Source organism: Urtica dioica, chromosome 6, assembly GCF_054948205.1.
Source record: "Urtica dioica subsp. dioica isolate 48M chromosome 6, U.dioica_male_clone48M_v1_H2, whole genome shotgun sequence".
NCBI lineage: Eukaryota > Viridiplantae > Streptophyta > Magnoliopsida > Rosales > Urticaceae > Urtica > Urtica dioica.
In genome coordinates, this window is record NC_142761.1 from 42,678,343 (window position 1) to 42,704,056 (window position 25,714).

Sequence of the window (25,714 nt, forward strand, 5' to 3'; positions counted from 1 at the left end):
CCCTCCTCCTCTGTACTCCGTCTGATACTGCATTACGTCATCTTCTTCCTCCCCGTGAAAGTTCCACCTCGTGTAATTCCTCTTAAATCCTCTGATAAAGAGATGATTCTCTATATCAGGAATTTTTTGCATCAACACGTTGTTACACCTCTTGCATGGACACTTAACTCGTCCTTCGACATTTACGTGTTGTCGGGCCATTGCCATGAACTCTGTCATGCCAGCCGCAAACTCAACGCTTAAACGTTGGTCCTCGATTATCCAATTCCTATTTGGATAACTCATTTTACCTATAGATTGAACATTTCAAAATTTAGTAGTTTTCGGATTTTATTTTATAATTTCACGATCGATCCTACCGAAATTTCGACAGAACCTCCCCTATAAACTTAACAACCCGGCATCAAGCCTTTAACTTTAAAACCTGCATAGAAACATCCTAAAACTAACAATAAATCCAACCTCAGTGGTTCGATTATTAAAATTCATAATCCATCACATTTTTAATCATTTCTAACAACAATTAAATACAATTCCATTTAATTTACATAAACTAACTAATTGTTTTTACATAATTTTACCAAATATAAAATTTATAACAAATATATAATTCATTTATAATTTATAAAATTTATAACAAATATTTATAATTCATTTATAATTTATAAAATTTATATTTGGTATAACAAATATATAATTCTAAAAATATAAATTATAACAAATTTATAAACTAAAAATATATAATTCATTTATAACTAATTTATACTTATATAATTCATTTATAACTAAAATTATAACTAAAAAATATATAACAAACATTTATAACTAAAATTATATAATTCATTTATAACTAATTTATAACAAATATATAACTAAAGTTTATAACTAATTTATACTTATATAATTCATTTATAACTAAAATTATAACTAAAAAATATATAACAAACATTTATAACTAAAATTATATAATTCATTTATAACTAATTTATAACAAATATATAACTAAAGTTTATAACTAATTTATACTTATATAATTCATTTATAACTAAAATTATAACTAAAAAATATATAACAAACATTTATAACTAAAATTATATAATTCATTTATAACTAATTTATAACAAATATATAACTAAAGTTTATAATCCTATAACTAATTAAAATAAATTTATAACTAAAGTTTATAATTCTATATATATTAATCATATACAACTATATAACTAATATATACATAAATTTATAACTAATATATATTAATCCTATAACTAACTAACTAATATATATATATATATATATAGTTTTTAAAAAAAAAACTTACCGATCAAGATCAAGAGGGAGAGCGCGCGCGGCCAGAGAAGGGGAGCGGCGTCGGCGTCGGTGGTGGAGCGGCGTCGGCGTCGGCGGCGGAGCGGCGGAGGAGCGGCGGAGGATGAGCTGTAATGGGAGAGAGAGGGACTTTAGGAGAGAGATGTGAGGAGAGAGAGAGAAGTAGTGAGGAGAGAGACTTACCGGCGAGGCACACGGCGGAGGAGCGTCGGCGACACACGGCGGTCGTTTCTCACAGCGGAGGAGGGAGAAAGTAGAGAGAGAAAGTAGAATTTAGGGTTTCTGAGCGAATGGGGAGCTGGGTCGCGTTTCTGGTATTTAAAGACCTTTACCGACGATTTTTTCGTCGCTAAATGATTTCGGTTCGTCGCTAAATGAACTTACGTTAACAAGACATTTAGCGACGATGAAATCGTCGCTATTAGTAAATTTCATACGTTTAGCGACGATTTTATAAAATCGTCGCTAAATCATTTCGTTTTAATTTAATGGGAGGGATTTTTCCCTCTTTAAAATTCGTCATAAACTGGATGACCTTTAGCGACGATTATTTCGTCGCTAATTTTATAGCGACGATAAAACAATCTTTAGCGACGATTTTATCGTCGCTAAATGTTTTCGTCTTAATTAAATTGGAGGGATTTTTCCCACTTTAAAATTCGAAATTAATTCAACATTTTTAGCGACGAAATTGTCGTCGCTAAATGAATTCAGAAATAATTAGCGACGAATTTATCGTCGCTAATTATTTTCCCGCGAACTTAGCGACGACAAAAAAGAATTAGCGACGATTAAGTCGTCGCTAATTATCTTTGCCGCCAAACTTCAATATTTTTCGCACCAAAGAATTAGCAACGATTTTATCGTCGCTAAAAGGGTTATTAGCGACGATTTATTAGCGACGATTAAGTCGTCGCTAATAGTTTCGTCGCTAAATGTGGTATTTCTTGTAGTGGGCGTCGAAGTGGTGTTTCCCGGTATCCCTCATGGAGCATGCTTCCATCATCTCAAACTAAACGTCCAACACAAATTCAAGATCGATCATTGTGAAATTGAAATGTATGATGTCGTTTATGCCTTCAATAAGCGGGCTTTCGAAGCTCATTTTCAGCAATTGAGGAGAAAAGATGTCGAGATGGCTAAGTATCTCGAGGAAGTCGGATTTGATCGGTGGGCAAGAGCATTTTTCCCTGGAAAATGGTAAAACTAAAACTTTTCCCTTTGTCATTACAAGTGTTTTAACTAGAACGTCGCTAATATGTAACTGTTTATATAGGTACGATATAATGACAAGTAATAATGCAGAAAGCTTCAACGATAAGACGAGAAATGCTAGAACGTTTCCAATTACCACGTTGCTTGAGTTTATTAGATTCACACTTCAAACGTGGTTTTTTGATCGAGAAGAAATGGCTAGAAAATGTGATACAAGACTGTCCCCGAAGTTTCAAGACAATCTCGCCCATCTAAACAAAAAGGCACAATTCGTCAATACCTATGGACTCGGTATGTATGAATGTCATGTCAAAGACGAGAGATGTGACTTTGATGTTGATTTGTTGAGAAAGACATGCACGTGCGGGCTACCACAACTACTTGAAATCCCATGCGAGCATGCCATTGCATCTGCACAACACAGGAGTGTCGACGTCTATTCTTTATGCAGTCATTTCTATTCGAAGGAGGCATGGATTGAGATGTACAATGAATCCATATATCCTGTTGGGAATGAAGACCAATGGAACGTTCCGGATGACATAAAGAATATGAAGGTGTCAGAACCAATTGAAAAGAAACAAGCCGGTCGATCGAAGAAAAGTAAACAAGGCGTAGGGTCAATTGGCGAAAAAATTGTTATTCACCGCAAATGTGGTAAGTGTGGTGGTATGGGCCATAACAAGAAGACATGCACTTGGAGAGTGACAACATTTATCTTTTATTTTGTTTGTTTTGAATTTATGACATATTTTTATGTTGACAACTTTTGTACGTGTTTTGTTGAAGACGTGCTTATGCTTATATTTATATTTACTATTTATCATATAATTTCATAGCGAACATTAAAATAACATTTTGAAATATTTAATGACACACAAATATCCAAATATTTAATGAATACATATCATCGCGCTTCTAATTGGAAAAATAAATCGGTCGACCATTTCTTCCTGAACGTCCTCATGTTCTCGCTTAGAAGTGTATCGAACCCCGCGCCAACAAGGATGTGCTCCACATACTTGATTGCGAACATCCTGCAATCACCACTGAAAGACAAAACCACAAAATTTATACACAAAATACTCTTAATCTTGTTCTTATTCAAATTACATACCTTGTCACACATTGTGGCACTTTTTGATCGACTAGCCATAGTAACTGTGGAAGTCGAATTTGGCCGCCATCTAGTTCTCGCTCCGCCCTTGGATGCTGTTGAACATCCCCGACTCTGCCATAACCGTCGGCAACGCTCGACTCCAATTCTACGTTAACATAATAATGTTATAATAATGTAAGATAATAAACATAAAGTTCATGAGAGTATTTAAGATTTTACTAACCTCCATCATCGTGTTGAAATCAACTGAATTGTGTTGCATATGTTCAATATCTTTCTGGCAATCCAAGACGGTTATGGTCCACTCTTGAAGATCGACCCGGAACGTGAACCAATGCACGTTCTTGAAGTTGACGACATACAAAATCTCTCGCGCTCTAGTCCACGGAATGACTTGGGAATCTCTGCAGCCAGTCATCGGGTCCAACACGACTCTGTGATCCCATTCTACGAGCTACACCTCTGTGCCTTGTTCTGTGGCTATCTTCTTGTTCTCCTCTTGCTTCGTATAATGACCGTATACGTTTTGGACCCACCGGGTATCCATGACACATACGTCTTGACGATACTCCGCATACTGTCGTTGGCGTCTCCGAAGCATATCCAGAATAGCATCAATATGCTGTGATCGTGTATGAAACAACAAACATATTAATTAATTTTTTATTTATAAACGTATTCAAAACAATGTAATTCGACTTACCGTATCTGTTAGCCATTTTCCATTTTCCAATAGGATCTTGAAGAAGTCGGTCTCCACATCAACGACCTTCACATAAACTCGGCCCAAGAACTTCCCCTCAAGTTTAGAAGTGCGGGTCCACTTTACGCAGTCATGCCAATCAGAAGTTTTTGGTTCCTTCAATGGTCTGAACGGCGTTACCCGCACCTCTGAGGAGTATTTCGGCCGCGTCGGGTCCGTGAAATCGGAGGGAAAAGTATCTTTTCGGTGACGCTTCTGAGATGGCGTTCGTACCGAGTCGCTTTCCGATCTCAGCCTCTTCTGCGCTAGGGTTGACAATGGTAGCGTCTTTTCCGATACATCAAGTCGTCGTGAACGTTTCCTTCTCGGAGAGGGTGGCTTCTTTGACGATAGAGTCAAAGAAGGCGGCATTGTCGAAGAGGACGGCTTCTTCGACGATGAAGTCGAGTAAGGCGGCTTTGTCGAAGAGGACGGCTGTGAAGGAGGAGGAGGATGAGGAGGAGGAGGAGGTGGTGGAGGAGGACTAGGAGAACTAGGAGGACTAGGGGGATCAGGAGGACCAGGAGGAGGAGGGCTACGCGATCGATGTCGACGGCGTGAACCACCTTGCGTAGTTGGTAACGGCCCCGGAGGTAAACCTGTCACGTCCTCGAACATGATGTTTATCTTCTCAAGCATGTCAATCTATAAATTGTGATACAAAATACTGAATAAGAAACTAAACATTTATAGAAAAGACTGATTAGAAACTTATTTATTAAACGAAAATTAATACTAACCTGGTCTTGCCTCATTCTTTCTAGCCTGCGACCGTTCGTACTCAGTGCTCTCAAGACGGTTGCCTGAGAATGTATCATTTGATTCCACATATCCTCCGTCAAAGCCCACGGAGCAGGATGATCGGGTCGAGCGGGAGGTGCGGGATGATCGTGACTTTCGGGAGGAGCGGGATGATCGGGACGAGCGGGAGGTGCGGGATGATCGGGACGTTCGAACTGAAATGAATAATAATAAACTACTTACTCATTAATAAATGATAAACTAATCACTTATTAATAAATAATCTACTAACTAATTAATAAATTATATGATTATAAAATTTATTAGTAAATAATCTACTAACTAATTAATAAGTTTACCGCAACAAGTTTACCGAGAGGGAAGACATCGTCTCAGCCCACGAGATGTTCCCCCATGGCAGAGAATAGAAGAACGACAAATCCTCAACCATGTATAGGTACTTGTCGTTGATTGCCTTGTTGTGTTCTAGTCCGAGGAGATATCCCAAGACAAACACACATAATCCAAGCTTGTACGCGTCGTTTGGATCTTGACATGTCTTGAACGCGCTAATCAAGACGTCGAACCTGGTGTTTGACACGCCATTCAAGTAATCTTTAATGAGCCTATCGCTCCTCCGCTCATTCTGCTCCTCCTTCGATGGACCATCTTCCATGCTCATTCCGGTTATCAATGCGTATTTGAGTCTCCCGAATCTCACGTGTTTATTTCCTATTCCGAAATGAATCTCCCCCTTTTTTGTTGGGTGGATCTTACGTAGAAGAAGAGAGTGTAGAATTACCGTAGAAAAGTTTAGTGTGCTCCCTTCGAAGAATTGAGCGAACGGATTCTCCGCGACCCTTTGAAGTAGACCGAGATCGGTGAATTTTTCTTTCACCGTCTTCAAATGCCCCGAACAACCGTATGTGATTCGACCGGCAAAGTCGTGGTCGAATAAATACATCAATTTATCCTACATATTTAATTATCACAAAATATTAATATAATTAAACATAACTCCAAGAATTCATTTCAATCTTTTTAATATAAGAAAATATATAACATAAGAGAAACAACTAATTATTAGTATGTTCATAATTAAAAAAAATAATTACATAAAACAACTAATTAGTATGTTGTTCATCATTTAAAAAATCTACTTACAAAAAACAACTAATTAGTTTGTCGTTCATAATAAAAAAAACAATTAATCATTAATTAGAAAAAGAAAACAACTATTTATGATGTTCATAGTTAAAAAAAACAAATAATCATTAATTAGACAAACAACTAATCATTAATTAGACTAATTATGTTGTTCATAATTAAAAACAATACAAAAAACTCTTTTTATTTATCTTAAATTATTTTTTTAAAAAAAACTGTCGGAACTCGTCGGCCATCGGAATGCGTCGGAACACGTTGGAAGACATCGGAATCGGTCGAAAATTTCCGATGAAGACCATCGGAATTCATCGGAAACTGTCGGATCCGACAGTTTCTGATGAATTCCGATGGTCTTCATCGGAAATTCCCAGAAATTTTAAAAAAAATATTTCACCTCCAAATCTCATTCAAATCAACCTAAAATAACTAATAACCACTCAAATCTTGTATCCTATCATTCCTACACTAATCAAACCATGAAAAAACTATAAAAAACTAATATTTTTGTCATTTGGTGAAGGTTGGAGCGTCGGAGGTGTGTCGGAGCTTCGGTCGGAGGTGTGTCGGAGCTTCGGTCGGAGGCGTGTCGGAACTCGTCGGAATAGGTGTGGTTGGCGTCGGAATGGCGTCGGAATGGGTGTGCTTGGCGTCAGATTTGAGGGGGGTATGGGTTGAGATTTGGTGTGGAGAGAAAGTGAGAGTGAGAGAGTGAGAATGAAAGAGATGAGGGTTTATTTTGAAATGAGGGTATTTTTGTCCGAAAAGTGTCCAAAAGTCCAATTTTATTTTTTAAGTAACGGGTCTAATGGTGATATTTCCATAGTTTTTGGGTCTAGAAAATGAAATTTTACCGCATGATAAGTCCTATCTTTTTGTGTGTACATAAAAAATCAATAGTTTTTGCTTTTCGGCTTCTTTTATATTATAAGGAGGAAAGACCCTAAATCGAAAAAGGAGAACTAATTATTGGAGTCTTTTCTTGCATGCATTGTTGGTCCACCAATGGAAAAAAAAACTACATTAACTCGACGACCCGCAAGACCAAGACCAGCCAAAATAAAGAGTAAACAATTGAAGAAAATAATACTGCGTAGAAAATAATACCGCGTGATATCTCCTCTTTTTGTGTGTACATAAAAAGTCAATAGTTTTTGCTTTGCGGCTTCTTTTATATTATAAGTCAATAGTCATTAGCGAATTTCAAACACAATTTTAAAAATATAGTCAACGATGATGTAGTCAATGTTTTGTAAATTTTATAATCTAACTATTTACATAAACTAATATTTGAGAACATCATTTTGATGCGCTCTAAAAAGTATATGACACTCATTGTTCGTTAAAATAAATGTCTTTTCAAGGTACCTTGGCACATCTGATCATTTCGCCATTGACATGCTTCTCAACTACTTGACGATCTCGAGTTAAGAGTGAGAATACTGATATCGTCACACTAAGATTTTATTTTCTTTTCTTATCTGTCTTCTTAAACATGTATTGTTTTGTTATGGGATTGGCAGGTATATAGGAATACAACAAGTAATTTTTTAGGGTTCATGAGATAAATAGCCACATTTACAGTTTGACATTGCTAAATAGCCAAAGTTTCGTAAATCTTAGATAAATAACCATTTCAATATATTTACAGACCTAAATCTTAGGTAAATAGTGACTTTCATTTATTAAGTCACGTCAACTTTATGATTATGTACCTAACATTTGCGAAATTTTGGCTATATATAGTAATTTCAAATGTTTTAGTCGACTATTTACCTAATTTTTTGAATTTTTTTTTATGTGTCCATTAGGAAAATAGCTAACTTATTAAACGTTTGACATCGCTAAATAGTAACGTTTTGTAAACCTTAGGTATATAGTCACAAAGATGCGTAGTCCTATCAGAAAATTTTTTGCTTTTCAGGTTTGTCCCTCCTTTTTATTTATGAAATTTTATTTAAATTTTAATTATTAATTCGACACTTTATGTAAGGCAATTTTTTTTAATTTGAATTTTAAATTCTCTTTTATGTTTCCAAAAATATAGCAAGCAGTTATTTCAACATTATTTCGTGGATTTCTAATAGCATATCAATGCCCAAAATATACGCAACAATTATTTTATGATTTTATGCTCTTAAAAATCGTAGTTCACATTTACACGTATTAGCATATATTTACAAAATATTTACAGTTATTAATAGATATTAACACATTTATCATACGTTTTTATTTGAATATTTTTGGCAGTTATTCATTTAAATTGTGTTATGTGTTTAAATTTAGAAAATACTTATTTAGTTGACTTAATTGTGTTTATAGTCGTTATTCTCGAAAATATAGAAAATAATTATTTTCTACATAATTACGTGAATTTTTGAAATCATATTAGTGTACAAAATATGCGTAGCAAGTATTTATACTATTATGTACACATATTTAAAACTGATTACAACTATTATAATTTACATAAATTTACAACTATTTACAGACGACGCAAAACTCTCTATAGTGACTCAATAGGCCTATTCCGGGAAGACCGTAACTGATCTCCGTCGTTCGTTCGATGGAGGCGTGCCTCTCCTCATCGACCTTGTCGGATCCCGCAGTCCTCGCCCTCTATCCTGACCTTGTCAGATCCCGCAGTCTTCGTCTCAATCATATGCCAGGAAGACCGCAACCGGCCTCGTCGGATCCCGCAGTCCGCGCCCTCTGCCTCGTCGGATCCCGCCATCGACAAGTGGTACAAGACTATTTTGTCATGAGAAACAGAGAAAAAAAAAACAAGATTATTGATCACATGTGCTTTTCGTCGTCTCTAAGATTTTAGTCGGCAGCGAGTAATCTTCGTCTTCTTGTTATTTCTCTTTTTTCTATAGAAGTTCGTCGTTCCTAAGACTCTTCTCGGCGGCAAGATTTTTTTTCTCCGATCGTCTTTTTTTTTTAAATTTCTTTTCTTTGAAATCTAATGAAGTCGAATGAGGTTTTAACGTGTTGTAATTGATTTGGTCAGTTAATGTCCTGATTTACGCAATCTTTACCAATTTAAATTGTTTATTATTTTTCTCATTTAAAATGAAAACAAAATCGGTTTTGGGCGGGAATGTTATATATGAGTATTCTTGTAAAATTACGCTTGTAAATAAAATTTAGTGGCTATTTACCTAAGATTTACGAAACGTTGGCTATCTAGCAATTTCAAACGTTTAAATTGGCTATTTGCTAAGTATTTGATTTTTTTTATTCCATGCCCTCTCAAATTTTTTATTCTATTTTTAATATCTTATTTGTTTTTCTTATTTGCTTCCTCATGTTTTCTAATTTTATTTTTATATTCTTATCACTAATACCTTATAATGAATTTCATATTTTAATTTATATTTTCTTTCTTCATGTTGTTCAATAAGTACATAAGAAATTGCAAGATTCTCATGCTATAAATTTAAGTATGATTATTTTTGGAATTGATTGAAATATGAGTTTCAATCTTTATAATATTAAATTTTATATTTTTTAAAAGTTCTAAACTCATTTACCGTTTAAATATATTTCATATAAAATTTAATAAAATTCAAATCTTAATACACATTTCAAAATATGTATTTTAATAAATTTAATATGATTAATCATAGTTTTTTTTTATGCATATTAAAATAGAAAATATTAATCTTTTTTATTTTAACATGAGTCGTATTTTTAAATTTTATTCTTATCTCTTAATTAAAAACTGTTAATAATTGTTATTGGCATACACTTATATTTCACAAGAACATTGACTTGCGCGTGGGGCCCATCGTGTATTAGACATCATCGTTTATCATTTTTTATTTCACGAAAGATAATTTTGGGCCTAATTCAGTCTCTGGATACGTCAAGGGAAATGACCGGATCTAATAGTCATTTTATTGTTTTGGACCAAAATATTAAATTCTTTGTTTTTGACACTTTTAGTAGTTGCTCATGTGAGCAAGTACAATGTTGCCCTTTACTTTTATTTTTTATGTTGAAAATAACCTAAGCCAAAAACCCACTCACACAACCCATATGAACACACATTTACAGAAAGCCTTCAAAGCCCAAGCCAAAACCCCCTGAAAACTCTTAGCTGCCGCCAGATCAGCCTTCAGATCCGCCGGCCGATCTGCATCGGCACCGAGATTCTCTACCACGACCACCAGACCTTCCTCTTCACCCTTCGGAATCCCGAAACAAACTCAAAACCTTCTCTTTCGCCCCGCGTCCCTCAGGCCTCAGGTAATTCAATTCCCTTCAATTTCGTTCGTGCATGCTATCTCTAAATCTTTTTGTTTCCTTAAAATTTCTCTGTGACCACTGTAGTTTTGGTTTTCTTGGTTTTTTCCCTATGTTATCCTCAATGGAGAATATTTTGTAGACCGATTTGAAAATTGAGGTTTTTCCAATTACGTTATCGCCTTTTCTTTGGGATTTTTTTTCTAGGTTTGAAGAGATTTGGGTAATTTCACTTTAATTTGAACCAATTAATGTATCGGTCATTCTTTAATGATTTTTGTGTTTGGATCGCCTTTTCAAGCTTCTCTGCTGATGGTTATTCCGAGTTTAGTGATCAGTGAACAGTTGAGGAAGGTGTGGAATTGATTTTCTGAGAAAAGGTGGTGGAAAACACTCTAATTCATAAGTAGAAATCACTAAATTATACACAAACCTCTTGAATGGTTCTGGTAACATTCTTAGGTCCCTTTTTCTGTTTGTTTCATAGGGAGTTTCCTCTACGGGTTTCTAAGAATTAAACCTCTAAAATTGTGCAAATTATTGATATCGAGAACTTGAAAAAAACAAGGAAAGTCTTTCTTTGAATCCTTAATCATGTTGGATGATGAATTATTCGGACTTTTGCTTCTCGAGAACTAAATAATCTATAGCGTTGTTAATATGTTTCTCATTTTGGTTGAGATGATTCTTAGTACTTCGGTGCTAATAATTTTTCACTTTTGGTATCTAGGTTCGTAGGTAATTTGTTAGTCTAGAGTTTGGTGCCTTCTGATATATGCTTTGCTTTGAGGTTGTTTGTTTCAGATTTTGATCTTGTGTTGTGTTGAATAATTGTAGACATATATGTCTACAAATTTCTAATATGAATATCAAAAATTGTAGACATATGTCTATAATTATACAAATTTTACACATACATGTCTACAATGATAAATTATAGATAACATGTCTATAATTATCGAAATTGTAGACATATACGTCTAAAATTATAATTTTTTCAAAAATATTTTGTAACATAAAATTGTAGACATTTAAAACTATAGTCACAAGAATTTTTTCATACCATTTGTGTAGTTATAGACTTTTATTTTTGACATTTATAATTTATGCAATTGTAGACTTTTATGTCTACAATTCTTGTGAATGTAGCCATTTATATCTACAGTTCATATAATTGTAAACTTGTAAGTCCACAATTATATGAACTGTGGCTACAATCACAGGAATTGTAGACATAAAAGTCTACAATTTCAAAAATTGTATACTTTTGTTTTATACATTACATAAAATCTTAGATTAATTTTGGTGATATGAGGACTGTTTGTGTAGAGTTTCATGTTTTTTTCTTGACATATGCATAGATTTGTGAGAATTGTCCCCGAAGATGAGATAGTGGACCTATGTCATTGTCTTGGTTTCGAGTTTCAGCTGCGAATGTATGCTCTTATAACTTGCTAACAAGTTGTTGTAAACTCGATCACGTTTCTAAATAATTTCTAAATAAGTGGATTTACACTCACTTACAGACACAATTTCAAATTAATACTTATTCTTTTGTTATTTTCACACTGATTATTGTCCTTATAAGTTCATGCCAGTGTTAAATATTCTTTGTTTTGTTGTGTCGCCACCAAAATTTTCTTTTGCGAGTAATAAAATAGTTATTGTATCGGATAATCTATATTGAATAATTTGAAGTAGTTGGACTTCATAAAAATACAAATCTTTTGACTGTTAATCGGATCAAGTAAGACAAAAAAAAATTATATTAAGAAAAAGAAACAAGCCCTCTAAAATAGTTACCCTCTAAGATAATAAATGTAAACGTTTATGTCTACAAGTTAAATAATTAAAGACATGTTATCTATAATTTTGTAATTGTAGACATGTATGTCTACAATTTGTATAATTATATACATATGTCTACAATTATCGATATTTATATTAGAAATTTGTAGACATATATGTCTACAATTATCGAAATTGTAGATAGAAAAGAGTAGCAAGAGCATGATAGTAAGCTATATGCAGGCTTGCCATGCAGGTTAGCCTAAAAATCCAAATTCAGTAACAGAGACAATCAAAGTCACATGTACCTAAACTTTTCCATAAGATCAGTAGAGAAATAAAAAAAATTAAAATAGTTGATTTTATGTATTTAACTGCATACAACATGAGTAATCTTTGAATTAAAGTAGCCGTTCACTGATCTGCTTCTCGAGCTCCTCATTTTCCAGCAAAGGACATTCCCTGATAACCCATTCATGTTCAGTGTCTCCGGACTTGAAAATCTCCAAATATAAAGATGAGTGATGGATGTGGGCAGTAATCCTTCCTTCGGAAAACACATTATCTCTGAAGAGCCATATATTTAAAACCAAAATATTCGCAAATTTCATAACTTCATAATAGGAATTCCCGATAAGAAAAAGAAGAATGAAATATTGAGGAATGTGTAGAGCACAACAAATAACAAAATTCCCAATTTTTATTTTTTATATAACAAGTCATGAAGTATATCAGCATTTTCTTTTTTGGTTTTGCTATGAATAGTCATCAATAAGTTCAAAAATAATAATAAAAAAGATTAAATAAAGAGGAATGCCTTTGAAAGTGGAAACGGAAAGTAGCATCGAAATTTCTCTTCTTGATATCGCGTCAACGTTAAGCTTCGTTTTGCAGCCAGCAAGATAAAGTTCATGTTGGAATTGATCTAGGGTTTAAGAAAAAGTTTAAACGCTTCGCAAAGCGGCGGAATTTTAAAAAATTTCTTTACAAGTAAAAACAGTTTTTTACTATCCTAGACAAAGAGCAAGTACATATAAATAAAAACCAATATGAGCATAGAAGTTTACTAACCTTTTAAGATGCTTGAACGTTGAGAAGCTTTTGGAAAAAGGTTGCAACGTTCGTCTCTCCTCGCAGCACGTCTCTCTTCCTTCCTCGGCAACTCGAGCAACCACGACAGTTTCTATCACTAAATCACTCGAGAAAAAAGGAATTAGTGTGTGGGCACTTTTAAACACTACGACTTAAGAACGAGTCTTGAAGTCGCAGAGCTAAACACTAGGTCAAATGAGGACCTAGGTGCCAAAACAAAGAAATCGAAAATGAAGAGAGAGAGAGAGGATTTTCGGCCAAGTTCTAGAGAGAGAGTCTCTCAATCTCTTAAACTTGGGATGAATGAAAAGTGAAGAATGAGGCTCCTATTTATAGGAGAGGTCTCACCTTCAATAATGTAGTTTCCTCTTCTATAGAATATCACATATTCATGAGCCAATTTCCTCTTTTTCCTCTTGAGATACTCGGCCAACACAAGGCTTCTAGAAGCCTTGATTTGTTTCCTTTTTTGTTCCTTTCTCTAGCTTGGCCGATTCCCATGTGCATCTATATGCAAATTTGTTTCCTCTTTTTTTTGGGCAAGTATCTTGATACATTTATGCACAAAATATTCTCTCTATCCTTGGGTATGTTGGGCGCCTATTATGCTATCTAGAAGGAGCTTCTAGAAGCTTCTTCATTTGTTCATGACAACATGAAATAGGCCCATCAAGAATTTTCAATAAAATTCTAATGAAATGAAATTAATCCACAAGGCCCAATTAATCTTATTAAGGCCGAGTGACATTAAGTCATCAAATGAACTTGTCAAAATTTATTGACATCCATTTCATCCTATGTCTCAAAAGACAAAAATACCCTTTTGGCAATTTTCGTTCTTGTTTTGACTTAGCTTCCAGTTTAACTATTCCTACTCGATGTGATTCGTGACAGTGACCTCATGGACCCAAATGAACAAAGCTTGAGCTAAACACTTGGACTCAAAAGTTCACAAACCTTTTCCAAGTTTAGCTTAATGCCAACTGACTCCACTGAAGAGTTGACACTGAAAATCTCTTGGTTCAAATGAATTTATTTTCTACTCAAGAATTCAACCTAATTATGATGAGCGGATCCACTGAATATTAGCTATGTTTACCCTTCATGAATGTCATCAGCAAGTCGGGATTTACTAAATTACCATTTTACCTTTCTAGCTGTTATTTCCTCAACTCTTTTGTCGCTTGTGAATAAGTTAGAAACAATGTATTGAGGAGGAGCTAACAAGTCACATTGTTTCATCCAAAAAAAGTCAGGACTCAATTTGGACACTGGCCAGTTCATTTATTCACACTCCAAGGAACAAAGCATGAGGTGACATACATTGCATTTCAGCAATCTTGTACATGAATTCCATATCTATGAGAAATTCACAAAGTCACTCATGACATTCTCACAACTTAGTATTTCACCAATAGGCCTTGTTCGGAATCACATAGTGAGTCCGAACTCTGACTTTCTCAAATGAGAATACTAAGGTGTGAAATAACATGTCTCATTTCAGGATTAAGGTAAGCACGATGCAATTCATACGTAGTGACTTCGAGACATAAGAGGTTAAATGGTTTGTTCTTATCTTGTCTCTAGAAGTGCACTGGTCAATTCAGTACCTTCGGAAGATACCTAGAAGAACTATAGAGTCTCCAACTCTCAATGCCTCATAACCAGACATCATAGATTCTTCTAACAATCATACTGAGGTCAATAGTCATTTGACCCTAAGATTGCGAATATATCGTTTTAAGCAAACTACGAAGAGTTTGTTCATGCAAATCTACATTTGACTCTTCGTAAGTTGTTTGGTTTGTTTATGGACTAAAGACTAATGTTTTATCATAAAGCTTCAAACAGACACGGAAGAATGAATGAATGTTTCAACTTTTATTAATGAATAGGCAAAATACAAGCAAGAGTCTTCATGAAACTTTATTACATCAAATGTATAACATAAAGATTACAACTCTTCTTGTGGGCACCATTGACAACAGTTCATAACTGGATGAGATATACGCAGTAAGGCTAACATAGCTGGATAAGATAAAGTTCTTCTTGATATGAATAACATGGCTGGAAAAAAAGTACTTGCCTTAAGGTTATGGACACTACTAATCAAGGAATATATCGTTGGGGCATTCCTTGATCTTCTTCTTGAGCCCATCACTCTGTTCCGGCAACAAGGGACATCTCTTAATTTGCAAACGTCACCAGAATCTGGTACAACATGTCGTCCGGTAAAACTCAAACCTCTTGGGAGTTTCGTCGAACAGTTGGGGTGCTTTCTCGAAGAGCTTCGAGTTGTTGCACGCAGCGAGTACTCCGGCGGGGACGGATGGTTTTAGGGCTCCGTCGAGGTCGTTCTCGGATCGGAGCTTGGGAGATGGCGGAGATAAGACGAGGAGGCCATTCTAGGAGCTCGCGTTCTTCAGACCCACGACCATGGATGCCTCGAAGCTCGACTCAACCCAGGCCCAGATTGCCGATCTCCACGCCGAGCTCGATGTCGAGCACATAGCACGAAGGAAGCTTACGAAGGAGCTCAGCGACGAGCGACGCGTGAGGAAATCGGCGTAGCGCGTGTGCGAGGGCTTGGCGCGAAATGGCGGGAATGAGGAGCGAGTTCTAGGACAAGAGGAAGATGCTGATGATGTGCGAGGTATTGAGAGAAGAGAGGATTCAAATCCAGACCGAAATAGAAAAAGTCTCTGACATTCAGGGCTTTAAATGAACAAAAATAGAAATTAAAGGACAAATCGGATATGAATTATTTATCTCTCTTAAACTCACTACTAAAAGTGTACAAAAACAATGAACTCAATATTTTGATCCAAAACAATAAAATGACTATTAGATCCGACCATTTTCCATCCCAATAGTCAAAAGTCGACGACCCATCAAACAAGCAAAAAAAAAAAAAATTTGAAGAAACCGTGTGATATCAATAAAATATTAAAAACGAAGTTTCTCCCTCTTTTCTTGTGCATAGAAAAAAAGAGAAATTTCATTTTGTAGACCTAAAAACTATCAAAATATCAAGACTAGACCCATTAGTTTGATAATATCCGAAATTGGACTTTTGGACACTTTTCGGACAAAAATACCCTTGCAAGTCCATATATGTATAAAAAGCATAGGATTTCATCGGATTTTGAACACAAATTTTGGGTTGAAGGTCATCGGAAAAATCCGATGAATCTCATCGGAGATCATAGGATTTCCGATAAAATCCGATGATCTCCGATGAGATTCATCGGATTTCATCGGATTTTTTCATGTTTTTTTTAGAAATTCAAACTATGGAATTTTATCAAAAAACGATGCGAAACCCTCAAAATCGAAGCTGAACATATGGGTTATTTGATGAAGAGGATTTAAAAATGAGAGAGGAATATGTGTTATTTGAATTTCAAGGGCATTTTTGTCCGAAAAGTGTCCAAAAGCCAATATTGCTTTCTGCAACGGATATAAGACACCAAAAGAGAAGCTTCGAAGTTGCATTCTCAGAACTCGAAACACGCTTTGGACACGACTCGGAAAAGTTGAAGATGTGGAGGGAATCTCTGAGAACCGCTGCGGATTTATCCGGATTTAATTCAGCAGACGCGAGGTAAATTGTTAGTTATCCGGATTTAACCGTATTTCATAAATGGTTTTAGTTGACGTAAACTAGTTTTCTTCTGTGATGCCCCAATGTGAACAGAGCACTAATTATTCGATTCTTTTCTTGGGCCCGCTGTGGAAAAAACTCAAAAGTCCTTAAATTCGAGACAACTACAGATGAACCCAGCCAAAACAAGACTACACAATTGAAGAAAATACCGCGTGATATGAATACATATCCCAACTTGCAAATTTAAAGAAATTTCCTCTCTTTTTTCTGTGTACATAGAAAAGTCAATATTTTTATGCTTTGTGGCTTCCTTTATATTCTAGGTACAGCTAAGACACAGAAACTAGCCACGCACATAGTCACAGTCTTATCTCCGTAATCTTTCTTCTTCTTCATTCCTTTACTATCCTCACATAAAATCTCATCTGCGATTCAGGGAGCGATCGAGTTATCACAGATTCTCGGTGGGAAGCTACAAAGCTGCATTTTTAAGAACGCAAAAGGCGCTTCAGAAACGACTCAGAGTTCATCCGCCTGGGATTCAGGGGCCAGGTAAATTGTTAGTAACTAATCACTGAGGATTTGTTTTTGCTGAATTAAATCGAAATTTTTAGACATATTTTCAACTGTAATATGTAGAGGTGTGCACGGTCCGGTCCGGTCTAAAACCGGTCAAAAGATCAAACCGAACCGGTTTAAATGGTTTAAAAAAAACCAGACCGGACCAAATAAGAAAAAAAACGGGACCGGACCGAACTGGTTAAAATGGTCCGGTCCGTTTTAAACAGGAGCGTTTTCGACCGTTAGATCGTTTTAAACCGTACCGTTTTATATCAGACTATTTTTGTTTATATTTTTCTTAAATAATAATCGGTACGATTTTCTTTTAGACCGTTTTGGATCATTTTAGACCGGACCGTCTTAGACCGCACCGTTTTAGACTTATATTTTTTTATTAATTTATTTATTTAAATACTAACCGGTCCGGTCCGGTCTAAACTGCGGTTTAGACTTTTTAGACCGGACCGTTTAAAAGTTCAGACCGGACCGGACCGATGAAATTTTAAACCGTTTAAAACCAGATCAACGGTCTAAAAACTAACGGTTCGGTTCGGTTTACGATTTTACCGGTTTTTTTGCGCCGCTCTAGTAATTTGTGAGAGTATGAAAAATAACAAGACTAAGGGAGCAACTGCTTTTTTATTACAAGAAAGTAAAACAGTACTAAAAGTAAATTAACAAAAGTAGAGGAGCGCACCTAGTAATTTATTATTGTAGGAGTAAACTATAAAAGTTTGATAATTGATGAACAGACTGGAATCCAAAAAAATTCATATTGAAATAAAATGACACCAAAAGAGAAGCTTCGAAGTTGCATTCTCAGAACTCGAAACACGCTTCGGAAAAGAAAATACGAAGTCATATAGTATTAGACATCATCGTTACTTTATCATTTGTTATTTCACGAAAGATAATTTTGGGCCCAATCTGTCTTTTGATCCGTCAATAGTAAAAAGAAAATAAAAATAAAAATAAAATCCTAAAACTCGACGACCTATCAAACAACCCAAAACAACGAAGTTGAAGAAACCGTGTGATATCAAATTATTATTATTTTTTTTTTTTTGAGGAAATGTGATATCAATAATTCAAAAGCGAAATTTCTTCCTCTTTTCTTGTGCATAGAAAAAAAAGAGCCAATATTGCTTTGTGCTTCATTAAAAAACTAGTCACATGAAAAAGTCACACTTTTGTTCTTTTTTCTTATTCTTCTACTTTCCTTTTACTATCCTCACACAAAATCTAATCTGCGCTTCAGGGAGCGATCGAGATATCGCGGATCTTGATAATCGTCTTCTCACAGATTCTCGGAGGTGTCTGGATGAGCTCAACCATATAGCACATTGCAAGAAGACCTACGAAGTGGACCCCACAAACATACGGAATCTAGATCTGGGAAGCCACAAAGCTGCGTTTTCAAGACATCAAAGGCGCTTCAGATCGAGAATCTCTGGAAATCACTGCGAATTAATACGGCTGCGATTTAGGGTCAAGGTAAATTGTTTTACCTTACATTTTAATCGCTGCGAATTTGTTTAAGGGAGTAACTGCTTTTTATTACAAGAAAGTAAAACACTATAAAAGTTAAAAAAAAAAAAGAGTAGAGGAGCGCACCTATTAATTTTATTGTTATAGCAGTAAACTATAAACTTATATGTTTACATTATAAACTAATTACCTTCCATTTAGTTTGCATAAACTAACTTCAGCAAAAGTCACGATCTAATAAGCTTTCCTTTACATTTCTGATAGAAAACCCTTGATTAATATATTTGGAGGTTGATCACCTATGGCTTATTCTTCGAGTACCTCTGTCGAAAGATACGACGTATTCATCAGCTTTCGAGGCACGGACACACGCAATGGCTTTACCAGCTTTCTTTACGATGCTTTGCGCGATAAAGGAATAAAGGCGTTCATAGACTCTGAGGACCTCAACAAAGGAGACGAGATCTCGCCTGTGCTTCTAGAAGTAATCGAGGCATCGGAGATCTCGATAATCGTCTTCTCAGAGAACTATGCCCAATCTCGGTGGTGTCTGGATGAGCTCAACCACATCGTCCGTTGCATGAAAGAACATAAACAGCGTGTTATACCCGTGTTCTACAAGGTGGAGCCCAGGAATATACGGCACCAAAAGGGAAGCTTCGAAGTTGCATTCTCAGAACTCGAAACACAATTCGGACACGACTCGGAAAAGTTGAAGATGTGGCGGGAATCTCTGAGAATCACTACGGATCTATTCGGATTTAATTCGGCAGACGCGAGGTAATATCGTTGATTAATTGTTTTTGTTGACATAAACCTTAAGTCCAGCTTTTAATTTATTTTTTTTATAATACCATTTGTGAAAATGAAAATATAAAATCGACGGTAGTAGTATTTCAGTTTCAAATTAGTGATTATCTGGAACATGTTAGGGAAGTAGTTTTTCAATTTATATTTAGAGTCTTCAGTTTTTCATTATTTTCCCTAAAATAGTACTTGAGAACACTTAGGTGATCCGTCACGATGTCAAAAATCAAAACTAATTTATAAGTGTCATGATGGTTTAATATACAACAATACTCCATTTTGAATAGTAAAAAAAAAACAAAAAGAAATTGCGTGTATTTGATATCGTTGATAAATGAATTTAGTTGTGATAAACCTTAAGTACAGCTTTTAAATGATTTTTTCTATTATCATCGTGATTATTAAAACACAAAATTACAAAAGTTTTATAACCCAAAAAGAAAAAAACACATTATTAGAGGAGGTCAAATTAGTGATTATCTGGAACAAATTAGGGAAATAGATTCTCGTTTATATTTTAGGGTTGTCAGGCCCCCACTTGAGAACACCCAGGTACGTCTCAGAGATATATAATCTTCTATATGAATTTACAAAAATTTTGCGGTTCTCATATAAATACGAAGTCATATATATATATATATATATATATATATATATATATATATATATATATATATTGTGATAATTAAGCTATAATATTAAATGAAGGACGCTATTTGACTAATTCATATAGTTTTTTCATTTTTTTATTTCATTAATTTTACAAGGTTTGACTATTTTACGAATCTAAAAATTTTAATTGGCTATTTAGTCGCAAAACCCGGTTTTTAAATCATATTCATTTTACAACGAGTAATAGATGTCTAGTTTTTTTTTTTTTGGTGTAATTTAATATTAATAAATATCTTTAGTTACTCATAAGGGTTTTTCAATACTGACCCTAAAAGTATTAAATATTTATGTAAAAAAGAAGTATAAAATAATTTAAAGGTTTGATATAATACACTCATTAACTTTGTAAAAAAAAAAATCGATGCTATTTTTATTGACTACAGTTTATTTACGTTTTTCAGGTCCGTGTCCGAGTTGACAAAAGAAATTGTTGAATCTGTCGTGGAACAATTAAAAATGTTAACTTCTACTTCTAGTTATGATACAAATGGTCTTGTTGGAATTGATCACAATTTGCATGTTATAGAGCCATCTTTATGTGTCAACTTAACGAACAAGGACACTCGTGTCATTGGAATTTGGGGAATGGGCGGCATCGGAAAGACGACAATCGCCCGTGTCTTGTACGACAAATTCTACAATCGATTCTCCGGTTTCTATTTCCTTGAAAATGTCAGAGAGGAAGTTATGAAGCACCAATCCTCGGACCTGCAAAAGAGAGTTTTCTCGGAACTGTTGAAAGAGAAGAACTTGACACACGTCACTTCTCACGAAAAGGATAGACTCCGCCGAAGGAATATTCTTTTAGTCCTTGACGATGTCGATGACGTAAAGCAATTGGACCTTCTGGCTATAGATCGTGAATGCTTCGGTCCAGGTAGCAGAATTCTTGTGACGAGCAGAGATTCACAAGTGCTCAAGGTTATCAAAGCCGACGAAATACACGAAATTAAGGACCTGAGTTTTGGGGATGCTCTTCGGCTCTTTCTCTCGAAAGCTTTTCGTAAAGAAGGAGATGAATCTCCGCCCGAGGAATACTCAGAGTTGGCGGAGACAATTGTCAAGAAATATGGCAAAGGCAATCCGTTAGCGCTCACGGTTTTGGGTCGGCACTTGTATTCAAGGAGTATCGAAGAATGGGAAAGCGAAATGGAGTTACTTGACTCAACTCCAAACCATGAAGTCCAAGACATACTGAAAGTGAGCTACGACGGACTGAGTTAGAACCACAAGGACATGTTTCTCGATATTGCCTGCTTCCTTAAAGGCGAAAAGATGGATGAGATCAAGAGAATACTTGGGTACAGATATTCCGGAGTTGTTGCGGGAATCAGTGTTCTCGTTGACAAGGCTCTCATCACTGTGGATGAATATGGTTTTATAAGCATGCATGATTTGATCGAAGAAATGGGGCAAGAAATTGTTTGTCGAGAATCAAAGGATCCGGGAGAGCGCAGTAGATTGTGGTCTACATTAGATACTTGCCGTGTCTTGGAAGAGAATCGAGTAAGTCATGCTTATGAATATCAAGATCCTTTAAAACTTAATTGCAGTCACACTTTATTATCATTTGTATAATAATCATAATGTGGTCATTTGTTTTTTTGTATGAACTGTGATTAGGGGACACAAAAAATTGAAGGAATTTTCTTGAAGGATATGCCACAATATGACATAAGCCCTCTAGTCTTTGAAGAAACGCGCAATATGTGGTTTCTCAATATTGAATGGCCTTCGTACCTACGCATTTTATACCCTGAATATCTTGATTTCCTTCCCGCTACACTGACATATTTCCGATGGACGGGTTGCCCCTTGAAATGCTTGCCAGAGATTTTTAATCCGAAGAATCTTCGTGAGGTGTGCATTCGAAGTGACAAACTTGAACGGGTTTGGAGCCAGAAATACAAGGTATTGTTTTTAGGTATTTTTTAACACAACAGTTCATATATTCTAGCGTTCAAATTATTGCAATTTGACCCTTAAACTTTTTTTTTCTTTTTTTTTTTTCCTAGCGTTCACCTCCTTGAACTTCCATTCATATTTTCAATAAACAGGGCACATTCCGAAACATAATAAATTTATAATCCATTTTTTAGAAAGTATCTATTTATTCAACATAAACGCTAAATAGAAGTTAAATAATTAGCTTATTTTATTTTTTGTATAAAATAGTTAGTTATATCACTAAAGTACGCTAGAGAAGTTTGGTATTGGTTCGAATCACAATTTTTTAAAACTTCAAGGTTTGATATCACTACCTTAAGGTACTAAGAAGCATATTTGGTATTTTCAATCACTTATACTGCCTGACTTATCACATAAATCACGGTTACTTTTTCATATAGGATTTGCCAAAGTTGGAAGTCTTGATTCTCAAACATTGCCACAATCTAAGTCAACTACCGGATATCTCTCGCTGCTTAAATCTTGAGGAGTTGAATCTCACTCGTTGCAGCAAGCTGAGTCAACTCTCAGATCTCTCTCGCTGCTTAAATCTCAAGCATTTGAATCTCAGTTATTGCAGAAACCTGAGTCAACTCCCGAACCTCTCTCGCAACTCAAATCTTGAGGTGTTGAATCTCGGTTATTGCAACAACCTGAGTCAACTACCGGATCTCTCTCACGCCTCAAAGCTCGTGCGCTTGGTTCTTAGTGGTTGCAGCAACTTGAATCAACTTCCAGATCTCTCTTGCTGCTTAAATCTCAAGCACATGGATCTCAGTTATTGCAGCAACCTGAGTCAACTTCCTGACCTCTCTCGCTGCTTAAATCTCAAGGAGTTGGATCTCACTAATTGCAGCAGCCTGAGTCAACTACCGGATCTCTCTCGCAACTCAAATCTCAAGTTCTTGTATCTTACTAATTGCACCAACCTGAGTCAACTACCGGATCTCTCTCGCAACTCAAATCTCAAGAGCTTGGATCTTAGTAATTGCAGCAGCCTGAGTCAACTACCGGATCTACCTTGCAACTCAAATCTCGAGAGCTTGGATCTTACTAATTGCACCAACCTGAGTCAACTACTGGATCTCTCTCGCAACTCAAATCTCAAGAGCTTGGATCTTAGTAATTGCAGCAGCCTGAGTCAACTACCGGATCTACCTCGCAACTCAAATCTCGAGAGCTTGGATCTTACTAATTGCACCAACCTGAGTCAACTACCGGATCTCTCTCGCTGCATAAAACTCGATAATTGTAGCTAATTGCACCAACCTGAGTCAACTACCTGAGTCAACTTGTGTCTCGCTAATTGCAGTAAACTGAGTCAACTCCCTGACCTCTCTTGCAACTCAGATCTCAGGAAATTGGATCTCACTAATTGCAGCAACCTGAGTCAACTTCCGGACGTTTCTTGCAAAACTAGAGTTTTTTACTAAACCGGAGTTCTGAGGACTGCAGCAATGTTTCTGGTGCAACGCAAGTGTAGTTCAAAGTAACCGGAGTTATAGAGCGTCTTGACGTGAAGCTAGTAAGAAAATGTGGGGTTCTCCTGCTTTATCGCCAAGATGCTGAAGAATTTCAAAGAGAATGTCAAAAGGAGGAGATTTCCCATTTGGGTTGCTAAAGATATTTCCTGAACAGCAATTCATATACTACGAACATGAAGATACATTCTGGTGCTGTGCCTGTCGGAAAATGTGGGGACCACTTGCTTTATTTCCGAGATATGGCTAATCTTGGTAAAAGTGCTGCTGCTTTGAAACCCAAAGTTAAAAAGGTATCTGTAGTTCTCTTTAAATCAATTTTTTTTTGTTAGTAATATCTGGTCAGAATATATGTTTATTTATTTTACTTGTACTCTCATACTGAAGAATTTAAGAAAAAAAATATCAACCAATATGTTATGGCTACCTATGAATTTCCTAAAACATGTTGTCAACCCCTTGATAAAATGGCTAGGAAAACATGGGATAAAGTCATCCGAAGATAAGTGGCGGGATGGGATTTTGGAGATTCGAGGATATGAATGTGGTTCTTATGGCTGCTCAGACAGAAATATTTCCAACTCTTGTTATGCGATCGGGAGTGGTAACAAGGTTGGGGTTTTCACTGATTTCAAAGACCGGCTCGTTCCTAGTCTTGATCTGAATGCAGGGCAAGGCTTCAAGGTGACCGATATTATGGTTTCTGGAGATCGGGAATGGTATTCCAGGTAAGCTCCCTGACTGTTGACTTTATACGATAATTATGTTAGCGCGATAAGTTCTTGATTTGGCGATAATTATGTTGGAGAATCGTGTCAGATTGCTCGACAGGGAATCGTAGATTGCTGTCAAGTCTGTGGCAGTGAGGATGAGACCGGTGTTCACGTTTTTTTTTTTTTTTTTTTTTTTTTTTTTTTTCACTTGAGCCGCGGCGAAGTGTGTGTGGTTCAGCATTTGGTTATGGAGGCTGAGATGAATGGTGTCAGATTGCTCGGCGACTTCCTGGAAATTGTGTGTGGTAAGTTTTGGTTGGAAAAAGTATACTAGTAACTAGTACAAGGTCAAGCACTCCCATTTTATTATAATTATAGAAAATTTGAATTGAACAACAATGAATTATAGTTGTATTATTAATGATATATATAAACTTAATTTCGGAAGTATTAAATTTTGTATGCATGAAAGATTTTTGGATGCTCATGCAAACCACAATCATAAATCAAAACTGAAAAACGCCAATATATATAAACCAAAACCAGAGAAAACCTCCAACAATATTGTTCATCAATATTTAAACACATCACATAAAAATGAATAAATATATATTTACTCCAACATTCACAAGATAAATATGGATTTACTTGATAATAATTCATATGAACATGTTATTCCTCCAATAAATAAACCTTCTCTTACTCTTTAAATCAATACCCAAAAACATCAATAACAATAAGAATTAGTTTATATTGAACAACACAAATCATCCATTCCCAAAAATATCAACTACAACAAAATCGGTCAATATAAACATGATGCAACAATATCATAAACATCTCTATGCAAAATATTGTAAAAACCATGTATTTACACACAAAAATAAGACCCTTACTCATAAATAAAAATAAATATATACAGTTTCTGTTTCGATCCCTAACGACGGCGAATCGGAGGCCAAAGCTTCCGGAACTACCACAACTATTATTTCTTCTTGA

General features: G+C 35.5%; 1 pseudogene across 1 annotated transcript; it reads left to right on the forward strand.

Annotated features, from left to right (window-relative positions):
• The first annotated feature begins 19,381 nt into the window (after positions 1 to 19,381).
• On the forward strand, positions 19,382 to 25,714 carry LOC149394368 (TMV resistance protein N-like; annotated as a pseudogene). Its single transcript, XR_016299932.1, has 9 exons — positions 19,382 to 19,875; positions 20,976 to 22,080; positions 22,198 to 22,485; positions 22,923 to 23,643; positions 23,872 to 23,942; positions 24,185 to 24,295; positions 24,390 to 24,730; positions 24,989 to 25,020; positions 25,638 to 25,714. The product of XR_016299932.1 is annotated as a TMV resistance protein N-like (transcript).